This window comes from Phoenix dactylifera, unplaced genomic scaffold (assembly GCF_009389715.1).
Source record: "Phoenix dactylifera cultivar Barhee BC4 unplaced genomic scaffold, palm_55x_up_171113_PBpolish2nd_filt_p 000692F, whole genome shotgun sequence".
Lineage (NCBI taxonomy): Eukaryota > Viridiplantae > Streptophyta > Magnoliopsida > Arecales > Arecaceae > Phoenix > Phoenix dactylifera.
The window spans coordinates 61,592-70,557 of NW_024068075.1; positions in this window are offsets into that span (position 1 = coordinate 61,592).

An 8,966-nucleotide genomic window follows, 5' to 3' on the forward strand; every position below is an offset into this window, starting at 1 on the left:
CTTAAACACTTTGTAAAGGTTCGTTGGTTAGCCCGCAAAACCAACAAAGGTTTTTGGTGAACCCGTAAAACCAAAGTTGTATAGGTTCGTTGGTGAACCCGCAAAACCAACAAGGTTCTTGGTGAGCCCGCAAAACCAAGTGTATAGGTTCGTTGGTGAGCCCGTAAAACCAACTAGGTTTTTGGATTGTGAGCCCGGAAAACAATCCAACTGTAATCCGTGTGATTATAGTGAAATCCCAAGGGTACGCTTGGGGAGTGGACGTAGGTGCTAAGGAGAGCACCGAACCACTATATATTGTGGTGTTTGTATTGTGCTTGTGTCTCTATTTTCACTTGCTTTACCTTCTATTATTGCATTAGCTTAACTCACTCAAATAGCTTAAGAAAGCATCCACCACACTTAATTAAGAAAGTTTTTAAAAGCACCAAAAGTTTAAAAGAAACCAATTCACCCCCCCCTCTTGGATTGTCACCTTGGGCAACAAGTGGTATCAGAGCAAGGTGCTCTAATAGAGCTCATTGATCTAACCATCAAGAGTTAAAGATCATGGCAACCCAAGTGGGAGGTGCAATGAGTGAGGGGCAATCCACAAATAGACCACCTCTATTTAATGGCACAAACTATGCATATTGGAAAGCTAGAATGAGGATATTCATTCAAGCTTCAGATTATGAGGTATGGCAAATAATCACTAGAGGACCTCACACACCCACACTCAATGTAGAAGGCACTATCATTCCTAAACCAGAAATGGATTGGAATGAAAATGATAGAAGACTTGCACAATTAAATGCAAAAGCAATAAACATACTTTATTGCTCTTTAGATGTAAACGAATTCAATAGAATATCCACTTGCTCCACTGCCAAAGAAATTTGGGATAGACTTGAGGTCACACATGAAGGGACCAACCAAGTCAAGGAATCAAAGATAAACATATTAGTACATAAATATGAATTGTTTAAAATGGATTCTACCGAGTCCATAACTGATATGTTTACTCGTTTTACTGATATTATAAATGGGCTTAAAAGTTTAGGAAAATCTTATTCTAACTCTGATTTGGTGCGAAAAATTCTCAGGTCTCTACCAAGGAATTGGGAGGCCAAGGTAACCGCCATACAAGAAGCAAAGGACCTCAACGCACTGCAGCTAGAGGAGCTTCTAGGGTCACTCATGACCCATGAGTTGACCATGAGGCAAAACTCAGAAGATGAGGTCAAGAGAAGAAAGCCCATAGCACTAAAGACTACCACCCCTAGACAACAATCTGAATCAGAAGATTCAGATGATGATGAAGATATTGATGAGGAAGGGATGGCAGTGCTTGGGAGGAAATTCAGAAAATTCATGAGAGGTAAAAATAGATTCCATAGAAAGAAGCCCTTCTCTAAAGGAAATTCAAGCAAAGAGAGGGGTAAGGATAAAGAAAAGGGTAAGGATAAAGAAAAAGAGAAAGAAACCCCTATTTGCTATGAGTGTAATAAACCCGGGCATTACAAGATAGATTGCCCAGATATGAAGTGGATAGCAAGAAAATTGAAAAAGAAAAATTTTATGGCTGATTGGAGTGAGAGTGAGGAATCAAGTTCAGAGGATGAAGATCATCAAGACACGGCCCAAATATGTCATATGGCCAATGACGATGAGGTAGATTCTGAACTTGACTGTGATTTTACTGTTGATGAATTACATGATGCTTTCTTAGAACTCATGGAAGAACATAAGAAAGTAATTAATAGAAATAGAGCTCTAAAAGAAGAAAATCAATCTCTTATTAAAGATAAAATAAAATTGTCTAATAACTATGAAACGTTAAGTAGGAAATTTGAAAATGAAACCAAAAATCTAATTGCTGAAAATATTAAGTTAAAAGAAGATGCTGAAAAGTATAAATCCTTGGTAGATAAATTTACTCTTAGCTCTACTAAATTGAATTTGATACTTGATAGTCAAAGAGCTGTATATAATAAGGCTGGTTTAGGTTATAGAACAAATACAAAACAAAAACTCTTAAAGAATATTTTTGTGAAAGCTAAAAATGAAAATGTTACTTGTTATTGTTGCAATAAGATAGGACATAGAGCATATGAGTGTAACTTTAGAAAATCTAGTCAAAGCAAATCAAGTAATAAACAAAAGGTTAAGAAAGTTTGGGTTCCAAAAGGAACATGGAGTACTAACCCTAAAGGACCCAACTTAGTTTGGGTACCTAAAGTTTCATCTTGATCTTGATTGCAGGTGTGTCTTACAGCTGATAAAATGGAAAAACGATGGTATCTTGATAGTGGCTATTCAAGACACATGACCGGTGACGAAGATCAGTTTGTCACTTTGGAACCAAAGAAAGGTGGAGTAGTTACCTATGGAGACAATGGTAAAGGTCATATCATTGGAAAGGGTAAAATTTTCATTGCTCCATCTATTTTTATAGAAAATGTTTTATTGGTTAAAGGTTTGAAACATAATCTTCTTAGTATAAGTCAATTTTGTGATAAAGGATTTAAAGTTACATTTGAAGCATCTGTATGCATTATCACAAATCCTAAGGATAATAGCATTGTACTTGTAGGACAAAGGCAAAGAAACATTTATTTAGTAGATCTTCATGAATTAGGTAAGAAAAATGGTTTATGTTTAATGACTAATGAAGAAAAGAAGAATGAAACTAGTTGGCTTTGGCATAGAAGACTAGGACATGCTAGTATGGAATTAATATCAAAACTAGTTAAGAAGGAATTAATAAAGGATGTGCCAAAATTGATTTTTGAAAAAGACAAAATATGTGGACCATGTTCATTAGGAAAACAAACTAGATCATCCTTTAAATCGAAGAATGTAGTATCAACAACTAGACCATTTGAACTCATACATATGGATTTATTCGGACCTACTAGAACTACAAGTCTAGGAGGAAAGAAATATGGACTAGTTAGTGTTGATGATTTTTCAAGGTATACATGGGTTTCATTTTTGGCACATAAAAATGAAGCATTTTCAGAATTCTTGAAATTATATAATAAAATAATAAATGAAAAGAAATTCACATTGGTAGCAATTCGAAGTGATCATGGCACGGAATTTGAAAATCAACACTTCGAGGAATTCTGCACTAATAACGGAATATCACATCAATTTTCAGCACCTAGAACGCCTCAACAAAATGGGGTTGTTGAAAGGAAAAATAGGACATTGGCAGAAATGGCACGCACAATGTTGTGTGAGTCAAATCTTCCAAAGTACTTTTGGGCTGAAGCTATAAACACCTCTTGCCATATTTTAAATCGAGTTTTAATACGACCTATAACTAAGAAAACTCCTTATGAACTTTGGAAGAATAAGAAACCAACTGCAAAATATTTTAAAGTGTTTGGTTGTAGATGTTTTATCTTAAATAATGGCAAGGAGGACTTAAGTAAATTTGATGCCAAGTCAGATGAAGGTATCTTCTTAGGATACTCCACATCTAGCAAGGCATACAGAGTATTCAACAAAAGAACCTTAGTAGTGGAAGAGTCGGTAAATATCATATTTGATGAGTCTGATAGTGAGTCTGCTAGGAAAGAAAACTCTATTGATGATGATACAGGAATTATCGACTTTGAGAAGTTAAAAATTGATGACGCACCAAATCAAGATAAAGGAGAGGATTGCGTGCCACCACAACCCCAAGACGTGCCAAAAGAATGGAGGTATGTACATGGACATCCCCAAGACTTAATTATTGGTGATCCATCTCAAGGGGTAAGAACTCGATCCTCTCTTAGAAATTTAAATGATTATCTTGCTTTTGTTTCACAATTAGAACCTAAAACATATGAAGAAGCTGAAAAAGACACTAACTGGATAAATGCCATGCAAGAGGAATTAAATCAATTTAAAAGAAGTAATGTATGGACATTAACTGAAAGACCAAAGCATAATTCAGTAATTGGAACAAAATGGGTATTTAGAAATAAATTAGATGAAAATGGAGTAGTTACAAGAAATAAGGCTAGACTCGTAGCTAAGGGATATAATCAGGAAGAAGGAATAGATTATGATGAGACATTTGCTCCTGTAGCTAGATTAGAAGCTATTAGATTACTTCTAGCATTTGCTTGTTTTATGGACTTTAAGTTATATCAAATGGATGTGAAGAGTGCATTCTTAAATGGCATTATTGAGGAGGAAGTATATGTAGAACAACCTCCAGGATTTGAAAATCATGAATTGCCAAATCATGTGTTTAAATTACATAAGGCATTATATGGTTTAAAGCAAGCACCTAGGGCTTGGTATGATAGGCTAAGTAAATTTCTGATTGATAATGATTTCTGTAGAGGAAATGTAGATAAAACTCTATTTCTCAAGAAAAAGGACAAAAATCTATTAGTGGTACAAATATATGTAGATGACATAATCTTTGGTGCCACTAACGATACTCTATGCAAAGAATTTGCTAACTTAATGCATGGAGAATTTGAGATGAGTTTGATGGGAGAACTAAGTTTCTTTTTAGGATTACAAATCAAACAAACCAAAGAAGGGATTTTCATTCATCAAACTAAGTATACAAGGGAAATATTGAAGAAGTTTGGTAATGAAAATCATAAGGGAATTGGCACTCCAATGAATCCCACTAGTAAGCTAGACAAAGATGAAAAAGGGAAAAGTGTGGATATTAAGCTCTATAGAGGACTAATTGGATCCTTGCTCTACCTTACGGCTAGTAGATCCGACATTGTTTTTAGTGTAGGGATATGTGCTAGATATCAATCGGATCCTAAGGAGTCACATTTAAGTGCAGTTAAGAGGATCCTTAGATATTTAAGAGGAACCACCACCATTGGATTATGGTACTCGAGAGACTCATGTCTAGATTTGCTTGCATACTCAGATGCAGATTTTGCCGGATGCAAATTAGATAGAAAGAGCACAAGTGGCACATGCCAATTCTTAGGAAACAATTTAGTATCATGGTTTAGTAAAAAGCAGAATTTAGTAGCACTATCCACAGCCGAAGCTGAATACATAGCTGCTGGTAGTTGCTGTGCTCAAGTATTATGGCTCAAGCAACAACTAGAGGATTATGGAGTTAAACTAGATAATATTCCTATCAAGTGTGATAATACGAGTGCTATCAATCTCACTAAAAACCCAGTTCAGCACTCTAAGGCCAAACACATAGAAATAAGGTACCATTTCATTAGGGATCATGTGCAAAATGGAAATGTATGCATTGAGCATATATGCACGGAAAAACAATTGGCCGATATATTCACAAAACCACTGAGTGAAGATAGATTCTGTATGCTCAGAAGGGAATTAGGTATATGTGATCCTTTTATTGAATGAATATGGAAGGAAGTTAGTAGTCTCATGATACATTCCTCTAACTTCAAAAATCCCATGAAACATGAGTCAAACTTGTTATCTATAGATTCCTTACTCATGTATCATTGTTCCATAAAGAGCTTATAAGAATTGGAAGCAAGAAAAACTTTTTAGAAGCAAAAAGGAAGAGAAAACAAATTTCTGCACTTGGGTCGACCCAACCCAGAACATGGGTCGACCCAACGTTGAGTCGACCCAAGAAAATTCTTGAGTCGACCCAACGTCGGGACCCCACTGTTAAAAGGGGGCCCGAGAGCACATCTAGGGCACTGTTTGCCCTTTGTCTTCTTCCAAAAAGCTTGGTCCCCACTCTCCAATCTCCACCAAACTCCTCCAAACAGTAGATTTCTTTAAGATCTTGGAGAAATGGGTCCCAAACGAGCCGTAGCCAAAAGATCCGGAAGAGTGAGCCGAGTTCAACAAGAGGAAAGGCGCCCTACCGAGCCTTCTCCCGTGTCTCCACCACGTGAGGCACGTGCGGAGGTCCCTCCTCCTCCTTCCCCCTCAGTGCTTCTTGCAAGATTTGCGGGGAGGCCGGTTACTACCGGAAGAAGGATCCATTCGGAGTTTTTCAACCAAGAAGGATTTCGAATTTGGGAATGGATCCAAAGACAAGGATGGGAGTATCTTTGCTCCCTTGATGTGGTGATATACCCCGGATTAGTCCAAGAGTTCTACGCCTTCCTCAAAACTGGTATGGGAGGGCTTGTTTCAGATGTTAGAGGTGTTCGGATCCGGGTATCCGAGGAGAGCTTGAGTGAGCTACTACACCTACCTTGCACAGGAGCTACTCCGGAAAGATCAGATAACAAGATGAGAGCTCTTCAGCTGATCATGGAAAATGAGAACTTCGATTTCTCTCAGAAGGTAATAGCTAGTTCTCTTTCCGCCGAGATGAGGTTGTTGCTAAATATGATAAATAGAATTCTATTTCCGAAGACCGGTAGATTTGATCTCATCTCAGAGCGAGATCTTGCAGTTATGGAGTGCATGATTAGAGGGATTCCCCTAAATCTTCCGGCCATGATATTGAAGCAAATGAGAAAGGTGATAAGCAGCAACAGGGTATCATTGCCTTATGGCATGATACTTACACTGATCTTCCGTCAGCATGGATTACCTCTCGAGGAGGAAGCATTCAAGAATCTGCACCCCACAGACACGTACACTGCACGGTCACTCATACGCATGGGTTATGAGAAAGTGAACGGGCAGTGGATACATACTGGTGCAGGCATTCAGGGTGAGGCACCAGAGGGAGAGGCACCAGAGGGTGAGGATGAGGAGCCTATGGATCATCCTACTGCACCCTCAGAGGCTGGACCATCGTCATCTGCTCCTCCGACAGATACGGATGACTTCTGGAGCAGGATGACAGAGCTCATGACAGCTCAGGCGAGGACTATTACTGACGGGCTCACGAGCCGATTGGACGCCCGCTTGGATGTCATGTCTGCTGATATCAGTGATCTGAGGCAGCAGATTGGAGCACTCAGGAGAGAGAGAGAGACACATGGACCTTCTGTGCCACAGGCTGCTGAGTCAGAGATATCGGCACAGAGTCATCCAGCTCGACGTGCTCCACGCCAGACCCAGTCTCACCAGGCTCGACCTCCCCTCGCTACTTATGCTAGGCGGATGAGGACTAGATCCCAGCCATTAGATTCTCCCTAGGCTGATCTTAGCATCTATATTTAGAGCCTAGGCTAGAAATCTAGTTCTCAAATGTATCTTGCCTTTTCTTATATGTATCTTGCTTTTTTCCTTATGTATCTTGCTTTTCCGTCATATCTCTAATTCTTGATTGAGGAACATTGTACTTATTTTGGGAATTAATGTATGAAAAATGTTCCTATTTTGATCAATGAAGTCTAAAGCTTTTTCGTTATTGCATCTTTTCCCATATCTATGTTTTTGATGATGACAAAAAGGGGGAGAAGAGAAGAGGAAAGAGTATATAAAAGAAGTTATGAAGGAAAGGGTAGTATATAAAGGGAGAAGAGGAAACAGTATATAAAGGAGTATATAAAGGAGAAGAGAAGGAAGAGTATAAAGGGGGAGACGAAAAGATAAAGTATTCACTCTAAGAAAAGAAAGAGTATTTCATTTATGAGAAAGAGTGAGTAAAGAAGTTATGAAAAGAAAAGAGAAATAAATGGGCTAAACAAATTGAAAATCATATAAGAAAGATTATATATCTAAGGGGGAGCAAGTTGTAACAATGAAATTGACTAAATCAAAAATTTCCATCAAAATTCAGAATTTGGCACATATAAATTCAGAATTTGGCACGCACCTCTCGCACCCCGATACATAAGCTGAAACTCACATTTTATCTCAAATTTTTGAAGTTTCATTGCTAATGAATTATAAATGAAAGGGGGAGCAATTCAAAAAGTCAAATTGGCAACATTTGAATGATATAGGGGGAGATTTCACTTATATATATGAAAAGCTGAAATTCTGAAATTCAATCCCTTTCATAAACTGGTTCTAAAGACAAGTATCAATAGGCTTATACTCTTTATTTTGTAATCATCAAAAAGGGGGAGATTGAGGATGATAGTGTTATTTTGATGATTAACAAGTTATTATTTAAAGCATGCTATAAGTTAAATTGATACTTCATTTATAAGGTTATTACTCTCAGTACATATGCTTAAATTGAAAACATATATATGGTCTTGTTCATTTGAATGGATCTAACCTTGAGAATGCAGCAAAGTGTGAATTGAGTCGACCCATAGGTTGATTGGGACGACCCCGGCACTTAAAGGAATCATCTGGCACACTCCTGCAAAAAACAGCACAAATGAACAGTGAGTTGGGTCGACCCAAGGTAAGCATGAGTCGACCCAACCTCCAAAGAACCTCAAAATGCCAAGGAAAAATGCTCTCTGGAGTTACTGAGAGGGTCGACCCACACAGTGGTTGAGTCGACCCAAGCTTGAGTCGACCCAAACCCTGAGAGGGTCGACCCAAAGGCAAGACAGAAAGACAGACAGAAATCGGTTCTCTGGAATTACTGAGAGGGTCGACCCAAGAAGAAGTTGAGTCGACCCAAGTAAACTTTGAGTCGACCCAAACTCTGAGAGGGTCGACCCAAATTGAAGACAGAAAGACAGACAAAAATTGATCTTCTGGGAATACTGAGAGGGTCGACCCAAGAAGAAGTTGAGTCGACCCAAGCAGACTTTGAGTCGACCCAAAGAATGGTTGGGTCGACCCAAGTGAAGGAAGTTTGAAATTCATGTTTCTGTGTTCTCTGAGAGGGTCGACCCAAGGAATGTTTGAGTCGACCCAAGGTCAAGTTGGGTCGACCCAAGGACAGGATGAGCCGACCCAACCACGGGCTGAACAGTAACGGCTAGTTCTGCAGATGTACTTTTTGTCCTTTCCAAGGCTTGTAATGGCTAGTTTTTCAAATCTGACGGATGGGGCTTGACCAAAGAAGGTGGGAGGCTATTTAAAGGGCACTATTCATCAGAGAGAAATATCTTTTGAGAGGTTTATCAAAGAATACACAAGAATACTAAAGAGCCCTAATCTCCTTCATCAAGAAGCTTCATCCAAGAATCAAAGGAAAG